Genomic DNA, 16,434 nt, shown 5'->3' on the forward strand with positions numbered 1-16,434 from the left:
AGAAGACTTTCTCTGACCAGGAGTCCAGAAACACATGCTGCCTGTCCAGTTTATCCACCATTGTTTTGTGCCCTTAATCAACTCAGTACATCTTCCTCATCGGTGACACATGAGGTCTGGATCATCAAGACTGAAAATTCACTCTTTGTATTACCTTTGCTCTCATCCCGCAAAGCTTCTGAGGCCATATCATGTCAGGATATTAGATAATTTACATCTCATAACAAAGAGCAAGTGCAAATAGAAATGTCATCTTAGCTGACTTCAGTGCTTACATACAGGTATACTCCACTTACAATCAATTACTCTCTTCTGTACCAAGAACTGCTTCCTTCCATTCAGAGAGGGGAGAAACTGGCTACCCACATGCCGAGATTCCTGCAGAGTGGTCACCTCCATAGGGTTGCCAGATAAAATACAGGACACCAAGTATTTGCAAATATTTGGGACATACATAGACTTTAAAATGTGTTGTTTATTCAAAATTCAAATTTAATTGGGTACCCTGTGCTTTTACTGCCAGATCTGGCAATGCTACACCTCAACTGAGTGGGAAATTGAGCTATATGACTTCTAAAGTCTTATCTACCCCTGAAATACTCAATCTAGACATGATTTTACCATTTCCAGTAAAACAAAGTAACACCAAACAGTAAAATTTAAGAGAGGGAAGATAGTGATTCAATAGATGAAGAAATTCACCAATCATAAGTTGAGCTGTACCCCAAATTGTAATCCATTAGTTAGCACCCCATCACCACATCGGATGACCCAAATGGAGTCGAAACTAGTGGTCTACAAAGTGGGATGCGCCCAGCATAGGAGATACTCAAAGTAGTCCATTGAGGTAAGGAAGAAAAAACGAGAACATTCAGTTTTTAAATAAGAAAGAAGTATTGGACTATTATTTAACAGAAAAATTGAGCTTGGCCCTCTCTGTCTTGGTCAGGAGTCAGGTATCCAGAAAGACCTGTGATGGTTTCACAACATGCGGAATCAACAGAAAAATGTGTATATTAGTCTTCTGCACCTTGAAAATGGACAGATGAAAACGTTTACAGTTTTAGTGCTTTGTTTTGCCGCAAAGGTCATGGCATTTACAAACATTTATAAAAGTCATTTTGAAAACTTAGATTTTTCCCATGCAATTTCTGCAAAGTTTAAATTCATTTTCAAAAATAATAAAACTGCAAATCTTCCAATTATTGTGCAACAGGAGACATCAGCAATGGCAGGAATTTAGTGGATAAATTGCAACAAAAAACATTTGCTTGCTTGGCTGGATGAAATTTAGTACCATAATTTAATAAGTACAGTTAATAATGCATTTTTTCTTTTGGATCTATATATCAATGTGGCATATATTATTCAGTTTTGACAACTATTATAACCAAGTATCAGAATTTCTTTATCATAAAATTTTTTGACAATAGTGAAGCATTGCCATGATATTTTTCACATATGAAAATATTCTTATATATCTTCTTTGTGAAAACAAAGCAATTTTGATATTTTACTTACATGTTAATAATATTTCAGGGAAATTAAAATGTTTTGAATCATTCATAAATAAAATGAAATGTACTACAAATTCTTATTCATTTGATCTTTACCTCATCCTTTTAAAAAATTTTTTAAATTTGACTATGTTTCAAAATTTAAATAATTTATAAATGAATAATATCCAGAAATCAGAGATGTACACTTAAAAACTTCTATTGATAGCTGTGTAGTAAAATATATGTTCAGCAGCCTGCACAATTCTCTATCATAGATATTTAGGAGACATTCCAAAATTAGGTTGGGGATTTATTCTAAATCACTCTAAGTTTTGTGACTTTTTTCTTCCACGCTGAGTTTATTATTTTCATCAGTTCTATATTATCTCAAGTAAAACTGCTTTTTCTTTTGGAGAAGTGTGCGGTCTCTTTTTTTTTGCAAAAAAAGTTAAATTTGGAGACTCAGGCCGGAACTATTCTTAAACTGCCTTTTGCGTCAAAATTTAGTGGAACATGGGTAAATCTTTATCTTTTCTTATAATACATAGTTCAACAGTGCTGTTTAATATCTAATTTAGCCATTTCTACTGTAGATTAAACCTATTTCTTTTTATTATAACTACCCCCCAAAGTTAGTTATAACTCTGAGTTTGAAGATGATTGCTATGTTCTGACCTTTAAAAAATAGCTTTGTCATTTTTAATTTGGTAAAAGAGAGTGCTATTTATTCTTTTTCTTGCTCTCTTTTGTTAATTTGCTTATTTTTTTAAAAAAAAATGCATTTGTAAAGTAATTCAATTAAAAAAATCAATCATTTTTGTATTTGGGAATAAAAAGTTAACCAACAAATTCAGAAAATATTAAATGGAGCAAAGAATGGATGACTTAGGGTTCCTTCAAACTGATATGACTCTGGAAGAGCTGAAAAGAAATAATTAGACTAGAAATGCTAGTAATATGCATAAATGTGACTTCTCTATTAGTGGCAGCTCAGTCTCAATAATATAAAGTTAAAAGCCTTCTTTAACTTAGAAAAGATAGAGATTAACAACTTCATGACAAATGAAAAATAGTCTCAATGCTTTAGGCCATATTTTACAGGAAAATTAAGGAAATATTTTAGGGGTCTAAATTTATTGTTGAATGTCGTTTTCCTTTGTAGGAGGAGACAGTGGAAATGATGTATACGTACAGAAAACTTACACATATTTTATTTTCAATCTGGCTAAAGTAAATGAGTTTTCTAAAATAACTACTCTTATGAATGTTTTGGCGACTTATCAAAAAAAGTCCTTAGAAAGTGAAGAAAGATAAAAACATTTAAAATGGCTCACTGTGCTACTCTTCACTGACAGCAGATTACGCAAGTAAAATGGCCTCTGGACCTGAAGGCTCTCAGATCTTGCAGGTGATGTGGCTTCTTAGGGTTGCACTCGATCATAGACTGCTACAGTATACTATATTTAAAATAGGTGTTACTGAAAAATTCTCACCACTTCTGTGGTTACGAAAAGCACCCTGAGAAATATGAAAAAGAAAAAGAGGGAATGAGTAAAGAAAGTAAAGACCCAAATGAAAAATTTTAACATAATAAACATCCTATTTTCTGTGATCTTTCTAAGATCATAAACTCCTTTACCAGGATCATCTCAGCATTTTGCCTCAAGCTAATTCCGTTCAATTTTGAAGGAATATACGGAGATCTAGCATTCTACTTTATGCCCTAGTTCCCAGCACCTCCTCCTCATCCATCTGAAAAACTTATCTTTTTGCTCATTTGTTGTGTCTTTTGTGGAAACATCCATGATGAACCTAGAATATTTTATGCAATGCTATCTCACTGATTGTCATCCATATGTTTAAAATCCTGTTTTCTCAGTTGGAATATGAGTTCTTCAAGGCAAGGCATACACCTTATTCATCTCCATATGTCCAATGTTTAGAACAGACCAGCTCTACATGATAAATGTCTGAGAAATTCAAAAGAAAGAAAGATGAAAAAAAGAGAAAAAGAGAGAGGGAAAAAGAGAGAAAGAGAGAAAGACAGAAATAAAAATAAATATTGGTTAAATGAATGGATAAATGGTATTAGAGGGGGTATTGGGTGTGTCACAAGTTGTTATTAGAGTTATAGAAAGAGCATAGCACATTTCTCGTTTAAGATCCCCTGATAGACATGCAATAGACTCAACCCTGAGCATTGGATGGAGTGAAATCCCAATACAGTAGCAATAAAAACTTAGTACTAAATCAGAGCTAGGCAGATGAGTAAAATAGAGCTGTCAATCCAAAGAGCCTAAGCAAAAAGTCAGAATTCAAGTCATAAGCAAAGGAATGGAAATGAGGGAGATCAGAGGAAAGAAGAGAAACAGAACTAAGAGAAATCCCAAAGGTAAAGAGAGTAATTACTCAGTTCTTTGTATGCTGGTGATACTAAAGCTCTTAATCTCAAGTTCATGTGCCTGATGTACAGTAAGCCAATCACTGAGACACCAGCACTTGGATGTAGAGAAAGTTTTATTTAAATTGGCCAAAATGAGAAGGCAGAAGGATAAGTTCTCTCAAATTCACCTTAACAAAGGAAGAAAGCAGAAAGACTTTATAGAGCTAAGGGGCTTGGGAGGAGGAGTTTCAGAGAAGCAAAGGGGAAATCTGTGTTCCTGTCACTCCAGATAAGCCCTTGGGCAACTAGAATTTGGGGAATCAGCAGCTGGAGGCTGGTTACCTGGTGGTTGCAACTTCTTTAAAGGCATTCTTTTTCTTCTGCAAAACAAGCTCATAAATCCTTATCACCCTTGAATCACCCCTCAGGTTAAACAAGAAAACAGCAAATTAACAAGCTTATAATGGTGCATGGGTTAACTTCTTTTCATCTGTGTCTGTGTTGGAAACAAGATTGAAGGGTACCCATGCTCTTATTAAATATTTACAGTAACCCTCTGGTACTCAGCTTCACTGGTAAGACCTTAGCACTGCATAGTGACTGACTCAGATCCTGGATGGGCTATTGAGTGCAAGTATTGGTTCAGTTGATGACCAGATTCTTGACTTTTAGCGGGACATTGTCCTCATTTGTAAACCAGGGATGACAATAATACCTACCTCACAGGGTTGGTGTGAGAATTAAATAAAATGTGTCTGCAAAGCATTTAGCATAGTTCCCAACACATAGTCGGTAATAAATGTTAGCTATTGTTACTAGGAGGTTATGATTTAATTTGGACAGATGAGGTAAAATAAGAGATAAAAAATATATATATATGGGTTCTAGGTAGAGTGACAGCATTTATCAGTTTGCTTAGATCAGTCCTGGTTTATATATGTTGTCTTGGTATCTTATTTGGTTAGTATGCTCTTTCACTATCATAGAAACTTAAAAAATTAAAATGTGTTAGAATATCTTTAGAATATCAAGATAGGGAATAATTTTCTTAAACATGAAATGAAAGATACGAATTATAAAGAAAAAATGTTAAATACAATTGTCATATGTAAAATTTCTAAACAAAAGACAAATATCCGCCCAAATTAAAAATTGCACCAGTAATAAAAAAAAATGCAAATAAACACAATGATGATTTTGCTTCTATAATAGCACAGAGCTGGTTGCACAGCAAACCTCCCACAGGGACCAAGTAGAAAAGCTGGACAAATTGCAAAAGATTTAAATTAGAGTATGTTCTTTGGTTATAGTGTCAAACTAGAAATCAATAGTGAAAAGGTAGCAAGAAAATACCTACATGTTTAAGAATTAGACAATATATTTCTAAATAATGCATAAGTCAAATAGCTAAATAAAATGTAGATAATATCAATGAAGATTAAAATATGACATGAAAACATTGGGAGGTAGCTAAAGCCATGCTTAGAGGAAAATTTATAGCATTGATGACTATATTAGGAAAGAAGAAAGGCTGAAAAATAGTGAATGATTTTTACTAATCTAAGTTCTCATTTGAAGATTCTTGAAAAACCAGAGCAAATTAAACCCAAACAAAGTAGAAGAAAGGAAGTAATAAATATAAAAGCAGAAAGAAGCAAAAGGAAAAAATGTAAAACAAATTAACAAATTTAATGTTGTTTCTTTAAAAAAACTAAGAACAGTGATAAATCTATATTGACAGACAAATTTTTTTAAAAGGTAAAAATAACTAGTATCAGAAATAAAAGAGAGGTCATCACTACAGATATTTACTCCAGAAAGGTATTTACACTCAAAGACCAAAGTAATTCACCATATTAATGTCATAAAGGAAAAACATTGTGTGATCATTACAATAGATACAAAAAGGCATTTGATAAAATTCAATCTATTCAAAACAGTACTAAATTAGGAATAAACTTACTAAACTAGGAATAAAAGGGAATTTCATTAATCTGATTAAAAAATGCACAGCAAGCATTATGTTTCACATATTCATATATTACAACAGAGATATTAAAAGCTTTCCTCCTTGAATCCCAAATGAGACAAGGATGTTATACCATTTTCCCAAATCGGAGTAGAAAAATCAGAATCTCATTTAGGTTAAAAAGGTATGTTGATCCTAAAGCATCTGAATCTATTTTCTCCCAGGGATGGAGGAGGCAAGGAGAGAGGGAGAAAATGGCAGAAGATAATTAGATTTCTCTCAACCTTTTTTCTTTTTTTTTTTTTAGTGTGAAAAGGCATTTAAAAGAGAGAAAAAGGTGAGTAGTACCAGAGGCTGGTATTAAAAGGTAGATGCTGCTGGTGTGAAAGAAAGAAAGAGAACATGACAGAGAGCCAGACAAGTCCTGTGATTGACAGAGACGCAGGAAGAAAGGCAGGGGATGCCTGGAAAATGAAACACTGGGAGACAGAAGGGGTAGGTCTGAATGTCCCTATGTTTTATGTTTTGCTTCTATTTCATTTTTTATTGTGGTGTAATAAATCCTCCTAAATCCTGGTACAAATTAGATTATGTACTTTTCCTTGAGTCAGACATAGCCATTGTCTCTTTTGACTAGGATGAAAAATTATCAAAATAAATAAAATGGCCCGAGATGATTCTAATTTCTTTGAAATCCCCCCAAGTTAAAACCAACTGCTTCTCTCTATTATCACCCTAACATCAAAACAGTCAGCCACACCCTGAACTTAATAGAAATATAGGAATATAAACAATGGTAACCTAACACAGTAGAAAAAACTCAATACTCAATGACAATTTATAAATTGATATTTTCAATTAGTATGACCCACATTATAATAATCATTAATAAATCTGCTTATTCTAACTAAATTTAAGACTTGGATTTCAAGTAAGTGAGATGACTTACTCTCTGTTGTAGCTCTGACAAGTTGACAAACAATAATCTTTCACAATAGAGCCTGTGAGAAAAGAACCACTCACACAAGCATACCCCACAGTGCAAAATTCCACTTGGTGGTATGTCTGTGTTCACTCCATATTTGTATTAAATTGGTTGGGTCACTTAAAAATTACCATCAGAATTATAATATAGACAAAATAACTAGTAAATGGCATTTTGCATCTGGTCCTGTTGGTGTCTTATGGACACAGCCAGTAATTCTTGGCAAAATCGAGGACTCCTAGCTATAACAGTGGTCAGCAGTATGGACTATGAAGTTCTGGATTCAATCACAAATGGGCCATTAAAAGCTAACTTTATAAAAGAATAAATAAATAAAACCACCAATCTGTTGGCTGAGTTTTGCCAGCGCCTCTAGAACTCAGCCTCACCAGTCCACTATAATGAAGACGGTAAACAGCCTGTTATTACATTGTTGTTCCTGTGGCAAGCAAACAAAGATACATTGAAGTCAGGCAGGTAACAGCATTAGCTCCCGAGTCATTTTCCAGACTTGACGGAGCCAAATATCACGTTGCCGATCAGCACAGAGCCACACAGCTGTTTTAATATGTCTTGCCACAGGAATTGGCTTACAGCCACCAGAGCAGGGTGGTGTAAAGGAAGCTGATTCTGGAGGAAAGGAGCGAATGCTTTTGCCTCCCTGGAGTCTGTTTATTTGTATACTTTGCTGTACAATCAGTATTTTAAAAGACAGTTCTAAATTTAGATCTGCCAAGTCAGAACTCTTGGAATATGGTTTTAGTCTAGAGAAGATAATTCTGATATGAAACTCTCGCTTGAAATCTTGAATCTCCCCATGAGTCCATCCTAAGCATGAAGGCTCATAGACCCCGATAATGATATATTAAATTTTAAACATTTGATTTACTGGTTTTAATTTTTATTATATTCTACAGTTTTGGAATTCTGTACACCCTTGCAGCTTTGCAGTATGTGCACTGTCTCCAGAAGAGAGGGATTCAGTTTTTAGATGTCAAAATTCAAGGAAAGAGAAGATAATTAAAACTAAGATATATATCAAAAGGAATTCAAGTCTGTAGTTTCTGCACTGTACTTTTAAAGTTCACCTTCTTGCTACATATATGAATTTTATGTCCTCGCAAGAACACAGTATTTTTCTATTTTACAATGATTTTTCAGCAAGTAAATCAAAACAAGTTATTTAGATTGTTTTGGTGATAGAAGAAAATATTTACCAAAAAGCCCATTATGAGTAGCAACAGGAAGTAGAGCATTTATGTATGATTATTGCATTTGGAGATAATTTTATAAAGCAGAAAGCCAAATTTTTGAGAATTCTATCCCCCATAAATAACCTGCCATAAATAATAGGAGATCTTCTGTCTTTTTCTGAGCTGTAAAATGGAACTCTCTGGGTAATGCACTGCTATTTCTCATATTGCATTCTTTATCCTTACAGACTCAGGCCTCTGAAAGGTTGAGCAGGTGTATCTAGGAGTCAGGTAACATGAAACTTTGTCTTCTCTAGTTACTGTTTCTCATGCTGGACATACAAGCATTTATTAATTTTTTTCTCTCTAGGGAACATTATATCCTTTAAATAGGTGCAATAAATGTCACAGTCATCCGCAAGAGGTACATTAGTCGTTCAGATGAGGGGAGGGTGGAGTGTGGTTGCATATTTGGGAAAGTCAAGAAGAGTTTCTTTCCATCTAAGTTGTGAAATGTCTTAAAAGCCTGTCCAGATGTTATTCACCTCTGATAACTCTTGAAGCTGGGATATTGCTCAGCAAATTTGCCTTGAAAATATCTGTTGCTTAACTGAGTTGGTGCTTCTCATTTCACTCACTGATATACAAATAGCAATGTTAGCAAGTTGTGCCTTCACCCCCCAGCTGGGCAAGGCTGTGTGGTACAGCTGGCTGTTCCTCCAGTTGGGTTGACACATACCTCTGAGGACACGGATGGGATGCAAGACGGTCTGGAAGGCCATAGGATGAACATGGGGCATTTTCTGGAGTGGCAGTTTTACTTGAGGGAGGGGGAGAGCGAGAGTCAAATAATTTAAAGTAAATTGGCAGGTAGGTTATTTAAAAAGATAATATTGAAGCAAATATGTAATGGAATGATACACTAAATTTGCACACATTTTAAGATAAACAAATTTTGAATACTTAATAGAAATGTCACGCTTCCGCAGGACGTGTTCAGCGACAGCATCCCATACCGTCCATTTCTTCTGCTTTGGGGACCACTTTGGTGAGGAAGTGTGAGAAGTATGACAGAACAGGAGTAACGCTGAGCTTCTGGTTTTCCTCCTGCTCACAGTGCGAACCTCGTCAAAGCCTGCCCCAAATCTGCAGAAAACGGCCGAAATACTGTCACCAACCCAGCACAGAGATTTTTTTTAAAAGAATCAAATATGATAAAGTAGGTAAAAGCCCTTTATGAACTGGAGAAGTAGATTTTTTTTTCATTTATTTATTCTTTTATTTAGCAGACATCTATTGAGCACTTACTGTGAGACAAAACTCCACTCGGTGTGGTTGTTCTCTTCAAGGGGCCTCCAGGCTAAAAGAAAAGAGAGATGAACGCCTCAGTCATTTCCACACAGTGCCTAGAGGCCAATGAGAGATGTTTGCTCTGAGTGTAGTGATGACAGGAGGGAAGACCTGAGGGGTAAGGAATAAAGCACGGAAGATAGCTCAGGAAAGAGATTTCTGGGCAGAACGGACACGAAGAGGCTCAAAGCAGAGCACATTTCATTAGCTAGAGGGATACCATGTTTGAGGAGTCCGCACAGACGTCTGTTTTTCTCCAGCAATGTTTCACATGGATGGACAGGTAGTTGGAGTTTTGGAGGTTCAAGGTTTCCCCAGGTGATTACAAAAAGGGGTTTGAACGTACAAGCAAAGAAGTGACTTCATGGAAGGATCAGGAAATCTAAAGGAGACTCGGCGGACATCGCTGAGAAAGAGCATGTGATGAAGTCAACAGAGGCGTGGTCTGCGTGAGGATGGAGAATTGCCCGAGTGTGACCCTGAAGCAAGCAGAATTGAAGAGGACTCATTACACCCAAATGGAGCTTCAAGTCCTGAGGGAAGAGCAGGTTTCACAGTGGTGTGGAGAGAATCATCCCAGCTTTGTGCAACTAAATAGTTGGAAGGATCCACAATGAAATGTTAATGGTGGTTATGGCATGGCGACAGAATTTTGAGCCAGTTTTATTTTATTTTCCCTGTCTTCTATATTTTCCAAAATTTCTTCATTGACTATATATTGCTTTTGCAATTGAAGCAAAATTAAAAACAGCTGTGGTGGCCCAGAGATCTAGGCATAAAACCAAACAGGTGATGGCAGACAATCTTTCCCAGACCGGGAAAAACGGGGAGTGACCTTCAGCACTGGGGCAGCATCACACGCTGATTCTGAGGAGGACAGACATGCCACATTTATTGTATTTCCTTCACATCTCTGCCCTGCGCCCATCCTCCCCTCTCTCACCCGGAAACACACATCAAAACTCACACGCACAGTGAGAAACTCCCACACCAGCACACACAGATACTCACTTTTGCACTTCCTTTTTCTTAAGATGACAAGAAGCTCTATATATCATTAACACAGGCGACCACACCCAGTACTTTTATGAACATGTCTGCATGGCTATGGATAGTTTTGACTGTGTCCTTTGTTGTCACATGGTAGGCTTTGGCACAAGTTAATGTGCTGGGCAAGCTAATTTAAGTCAAAAAAATTCCCTGTTGAATAATTCGTCTCCCTCTCCTGCCTCCATATTCCCACTCCCATCTTTACTTCCAGTAAAACCATCAAGAGAGAGAAATTTATTCCTAGTCCAGTCCTGGAGATGTGGTGGGGCCAGAGGACAATAGATAATCCTGTAACCAAATTCCAGGGATTTTTCTCTGAGTAATTCATCAATGCCACCATCCAGGCAACTGGGAATTTCTCTCCCAAAGACCATCCTCCTGAAATCCATCGACTTTTCCCCTTACAATTCTTTAGCACCCTGTTACTTAAAATTCTGGTTCCATGTCAACAAAATACAGCACACGAGATTGATTACTAAAAAAAGTTTATTTTAAAATCAGTTTAAAGACGTAGTAATAGGTACAAACCATATAGAGAGCACACAGTCTTTTCTATGAACTACTTTTTTCATCTTCTTCCCTCGTCTAATCCTAGCTCGTTGGGTCTCATTCCTTTTTGGCTGGTTTATTCTGCCCCATCCAAGGGCTGTTTTTTCTTTAGCCCCATGTTGGTCCTTGGAAAAGGACATTCTTTTGGTCAGGCTGTAGATCCTAATTCCAGTTTTAGATTGGGCGGGATGCATCTTAGACTCCACCGAATGGGATCTCCTAGATTTGGTGCACAAATGTTCTCTGACATGACTTTGGATTTGCTTTCCTAGACTATTCCTCCTTAATTCTGTGGTCACTTGGATTATGCATTCCAGAAAATGCAACTCACATGAGGTCAAAAAGTCCTTGAGACCTTAAAGGAAGCCAAGATAATGTGCACAGGGACCGACTTGCTGAGGAGGCGTCTGCATAAACAGGAATAATCCTAGCCCTGACTCAGACAGACCTGCACTCAAATTCATTCAGTGCCATCTCTTAGCTGTACGACCTTTAGAAAATTATTAGCTTATTTGAACACTAATTTCCTTAACTAAAAATGGGATTCTAATCAGCTAATACAGCTGTTCTGCGTTTTTAAAGAGACCTTGTGCAGCCGGTTCCCAGCACAGTGACTGCAGTGGCATGTGGCGGTTTGCCGCCTTCCCTCTGCGCCCGCTCTTTGACAGTGACTATCTTTTAATCTGTCACATGTCAGCCATAATGTTAAAAGGAAAAAGCCCCAAGACCAAAAATTGGGGGGAGAAAAATATTGTACTGCCTAAGAATTCAGATGAGAATTGTCAACAGGTGGTCCAGCATTCCAGTGACACCAGAATTTCTTGGGACTAATCTAAGGGCAATTTGAGGGTAGACTCAAACACCCAATTGCTCCTAGAAGCAATCTGACTTTCTTGAATAAGAAAGAATCTCCTCAAGTCTCTTTCAAGCCCAGCCCAGCCAAGACTCCATGGACCACTCCCAGTCTGGAACTGAACCACAAAAAAAAATAAGGAGAGAGAGAGAGAGAAAGAAAGGAAAAGAAAGAAAGAAAGAGAGAGACAGAGAAAGGGAAAGAAAGAGGATAGAACCAGTTGAATTTCTTGGAGGAGAGACAAAAAAAAACTCATTCTATTAATGTTCACCTTATGGCATCCTGCAATCCTGTATTACACATCCAATAAAACCATTAATCTATAGAGACACAAATCTCCCTAACAAAATAGTATTACTTCTACTATTTTATTTAGGCTTCAATAATCTTCAAAGTTATCAAACAAGATTTCTAATTGAACTAAAACAATCAGAATCTGCTTTTAATCGTATTTTTTTTAATGTAAACTCTCTTTCTCTTCTCTGTGACCATTTCTTTCTCCAACTCTTCTTTTCTCTAAATTAAGAAAGTAAAATCTCTGCCAGAAGAAAATACTCAGAAATAGACCTCCAGATAGATTCATCTCAATAAGAAATCAAGGAGAGATCTAAAAAGAAACAAAGAAGATGGGAACCTTGCCTTTGGACCTGCTACTTTTTCTATCTTGCTGGTTTAGGGGCCTCCTTGATTTCTTTTAGGACTCAGTTTCTGAATTTGGGTGTACTGAATTTTCCAGATTGAGTGATGAAGAGTCATGCGCTTCAGTTTTTCTCCTTGTCTCTACTGAGACCACAGTAAAGAGAAGAGGAACCCAAAGCAGATGAAAAGAAATTAAGGTCCCTTCTGGCAACAGACCCAAAAGTTGAGAAGGAACTAGGTTGTGAAAGCGAAACCATTGATGCATCTACCGCAGTCAAGACGTCTGTTTTCCTTTTCTTAAATGTTTAACTTTCCTTAATAAATTTAAATTTTAAAAAGCTATAGCAGATTGTAGAAAGGGCTAAGGTAAATTTTTCTGAGTGTTTCTCTGCCAAATCTAACGCTAGAAATTTCAGATAGAATATTTCAAATTCTATCTATAAAGGGAATGAAAATTAAGTTCAACAGGCACAAAACAGAAGACTAGCCAGTGATTTGGAGTTACCCATGATCTCTACCATCAGCCGTGTTCTGCCACTCTCTGGGTTACTATGGGTCCACTACTTGGTGATGATGATAATGGTGATGATGATGGTGATGGTGATGATGGTGATGCTGATAGGAAGTAAAAGTCAGTTCCATCCTCTAGAGTTCATCACCAGGGCACCCCAATTCTGAAAAAGATTTACTCCAGACCACTCCCTAGGCTGCTTCCTGGCCTTCATTTTTACTAACAACTTTGTTTCTCCCAGCTCTTTTGTGGTAAAGCCTAATGGCAACACATAGATAATTCAGCAATCAAAATTGAGCTTTAATTTTAAGCTTTTGCATAGTGTGGAAGCTCTTTGGAGTCAGGTGGACTATTCAGCACTGGAAGCTCAGGGCCGACAGCAAGAGTCCTAAAGCAGAGCCCCAAGTCCCCAAGTCAGTCTTGAGACCACACTGTTCTCATGAATCTTTAAGATTGCAGATTGATGGACAGGGTCACCTGCATTCCCAACATTCTACATAAGATAGCTATTTTCTGCTCTGTAACAGCAGCCCCAGGAATGGGCTTCCTGTAATGGGAGCCATCATGGACAGATAATTTTACTTAAAGCCTTTGTATTTTATAATAATTATAATGACCCTGTTCACTGTTTTATTCTTAATACTTAGAATAGTGCCTACCGGGTAGTAATAGATACTTGTTGAATGAATGACTGTAGTGCTTGCATAGTGATAGACACTTAGCTTAATGACTTTTTGTACATCATCACATCTAATCTACAAGCTTACCATCACCTTACAGGGTATTAGGTATTACTCTCTCCATTTACAAGTAAGAAGATGAGCCTCAGAGGGGTCAAGCAACTTGCACAAGCTAGAGACAGAGCTGTCTGATTCTAAGACTCCTGTAGCTATGCACCATCATCCCATCTTATCCTCAGTCTTAGAATCAAGGATTATTACGGAGCCATTTGATAATGATCCTAATGGTGACAAAATAATTAACTCACGTTACTCTAAAATATTCTTTCAAGAAAATTAAATTTCCCTATGCTTATTCATGCATTCAGGCAACAAATATTTATTAAGTTTCTACTACTGTGTGCCAAGGACACTGCCAGGCTCTGGGATGGTGGAGACAAAGAAGACCTGAGTTCCTGTCCTTAGACAGCTGGAAACCCACACATAAGTAGAAGATCAGAATATATACAGTGGGCTGAGCACCATCGCAGAGAGATGCGTAGGGTATTGTAGGCATTCAGAGGAAGGAGATCTAATCCCCCTTCTTCCAAATACATCAAACAAACAGTGTGAATTAAGACAGCACAAGGCTGAAAGTACTCTGGCAGATTCTCAGGCAGAGATTCAACTGAGATTATCTCATGACAACGTCTGTATTCAGGTGTTATACATATTCGTTGCTTCAGTCTCATTTGTCCTTTCTAATCTTGGTGAACTGTCACTCATCCCTTTTCTAGTTTAAAAACTCTGCATTTTTTTTTCTGCTGAGGAAGATTTACCCTGAGCTAATAACCACTGTCAATCTTCCTCTTTGTTTTTCTTAAGGAAGATTTGCTCTGAGTTAACATCTGTGTCGATCTTCTATTTTGTCTGTGGGCCGCTGCCACAGCATGGCTGCTGACGAGTGGTGTAGGTCTGTGCCCAGGTGCTGAATGTGGGCTGCCAAAGTAGAGTGCACTGTACTTAACCACTAGGCAATGATCTGGCCCTGTGGGGTTTTTTTTTAAGGGTTCAAAACTCTATGTTAAAATTCTCTATTCTCAGATATTTAATTTTCTAATCTTTTGATCATATTTGCTATTCTCTTTATACCCAGTACATTCATTTTAAATTATGGAGCTAAAAATTAGAATCAGTCCCCTAAAAAGCATTGGAACCATGACACATATCACATAAAATAGGAATGCTCCCACTATTCTACTTCTGTTTGTACGTCCCAGAGTTACGTGGATAGATTTCTATTTGTGCAGGCAATTCTTGAATAACTTACCATATTCTTGTTGTACAATCAAGTCCCTTAAATTACACCATGTGCAATTTTTCCATTTCCCCTTTCTTTCTTTTCTTTTTTTTTTTTTTTGGAGGAAGATTAGCCCTGAGCTAACATCTGCCACCAATCCTCCTCTTTTTGCTGAGGAAGACTGGCCCTGAGCTAACATCTGTGCCCATCTTCCTCTACTTTATGTGTGGGACGCCTGCCACAGCATGGCTTGACAAGTGGCACGTAGGTCCACACCTGGGATCCGAACTGGTGAACCCTGGGCCACTGAAGTGGAACTTGCGAACTTAACTGCTGTGCCACCAGGCTGGCCCCTCCCCTTTCTCTTTTTGATCACGTTCCTCCAATTCCACCACAGCTTTTGGATTTTCCCTGCTTTTAGAAGTGTGCACATGTTACAGGTTTTAGGTTCACATCTAAGCAAATTAAAAGTAGTTTAGGAGAAGAAACGAGCTCACAAACAAGCTGCAGCTTCTAATTAAACAAGTCACTAATTCCAGTGTAATTTCTTTGTACTTACAGTAAACAACCAAAAATATTTGTCTGTTTCTACCTAAATACCTGCCTTAACGACTGGATCCCACATTGTGTGTTTCTTGTCACGGCAATCACAAAACAAGGATGCTTTATAGGAGTTCACGTTTTTAAAAGATTGTGAAGCTATTTTGAAAAGTAATTAAATTATTATTATTCCAACTATCAGCAAAATACTTCAGATGCTTTTTGTAGCTACAACAGTTAGCTGAAAATACAGAAACAGCCCTATTCCACACTTTTTTTAGGATTTCTCTCTGATTTGTAACTGTAATTCACTGAAACTCTTTTACCAAAAAAAAAAAAGAGAGAAAGAAAAGGAATAAAGCCATGATAAAAAGCACTTGGTAGTAGTTAATACTTTTGTGTGACACTTTGGTTCTGCATATACAAATACACATGTATTTGTTACAGCTGATAGAGGATAGATAGACAGATAGATGATAGCTAAATTTTCTATATCTAGGATTTTTTTCCAAGTGCTTTTCATATATCAAATCATTTCATCTTTACAACTCAATTATTTTACAGCTAAGGAATTGAAGGTACAGAGAAGTTAGCTAACTTCCTGGAGGACGCAGAGCAAATAAATGGCAGAAGTAGGTTCCAGAGTAGCACTGTCCAATACAAACATAACATGAGCCACATATGTAATTTTAAACTTTCAAATAGTCATACTAAAAAATGTAAGTAGGTGGACTAAATTCATTCTTATACATTTTATTTCACCCAGGATATCCAAAGTATTATTTCAACATTCAAGTAACAAAATATAGTTGAGGTATTTTTACATTCTTTTCTGCATACTATATTTTCAAAATCCAGTATGCAATTACACATATGGCATATCTCATTTTGGAGGAGTCGTAGGCAGGTATGGCAAGTGGCTACCATTTTGCGCAAGGCAGCTCTAGAGTCTGA

The 16,434-nt window shown here is 37.0% G+C and overlaps 1 long non-coding RNA gene across 1 annotated transcript in view; it reads right to left on the reverse strand.

Moving 5' to 3' along the window:
• Positions 1–8,349: 8,349 nt before the first annotated feature.
• The window catches only part of LOC106823535 (uncharacterized), a 49,117-nt gene continuing 41,032 nt past the window's right edge, over positions 8,350–16,434 (reverse strand). The window contains exons 3-5 of the long non-coding RNA XR_011499400.1: positions 9,338–9,389; positions 8,993–9,175; positions 8,350–8,849 (exon numbers count right to left, since the gene is read on the reverse strand). This is a non-coding gene — a long non-coding RNA (uncharacterized lncRNA). The remainder of the gene's footprint in view (positions 8,850–8,992; positions 9,176–9,337; positions 9,390–16,434) is intronic.

The sequence above is a fragment of the Equus asinus genome, chromosome 30 (genome assembly GCF_041296235.1).
Source record: "Equus asinus isolate D_3611 breed Donkey chromosome 30, EquAss-T2T_v2, whole genome shotgun sequence".
Classification (NCBI taxonomy): domain Eukaryota; kingdom Metazoa; phylum Chordata; class Mammalia; order Perissodactyla; family Equidae; genus Equus; species Equus asinus.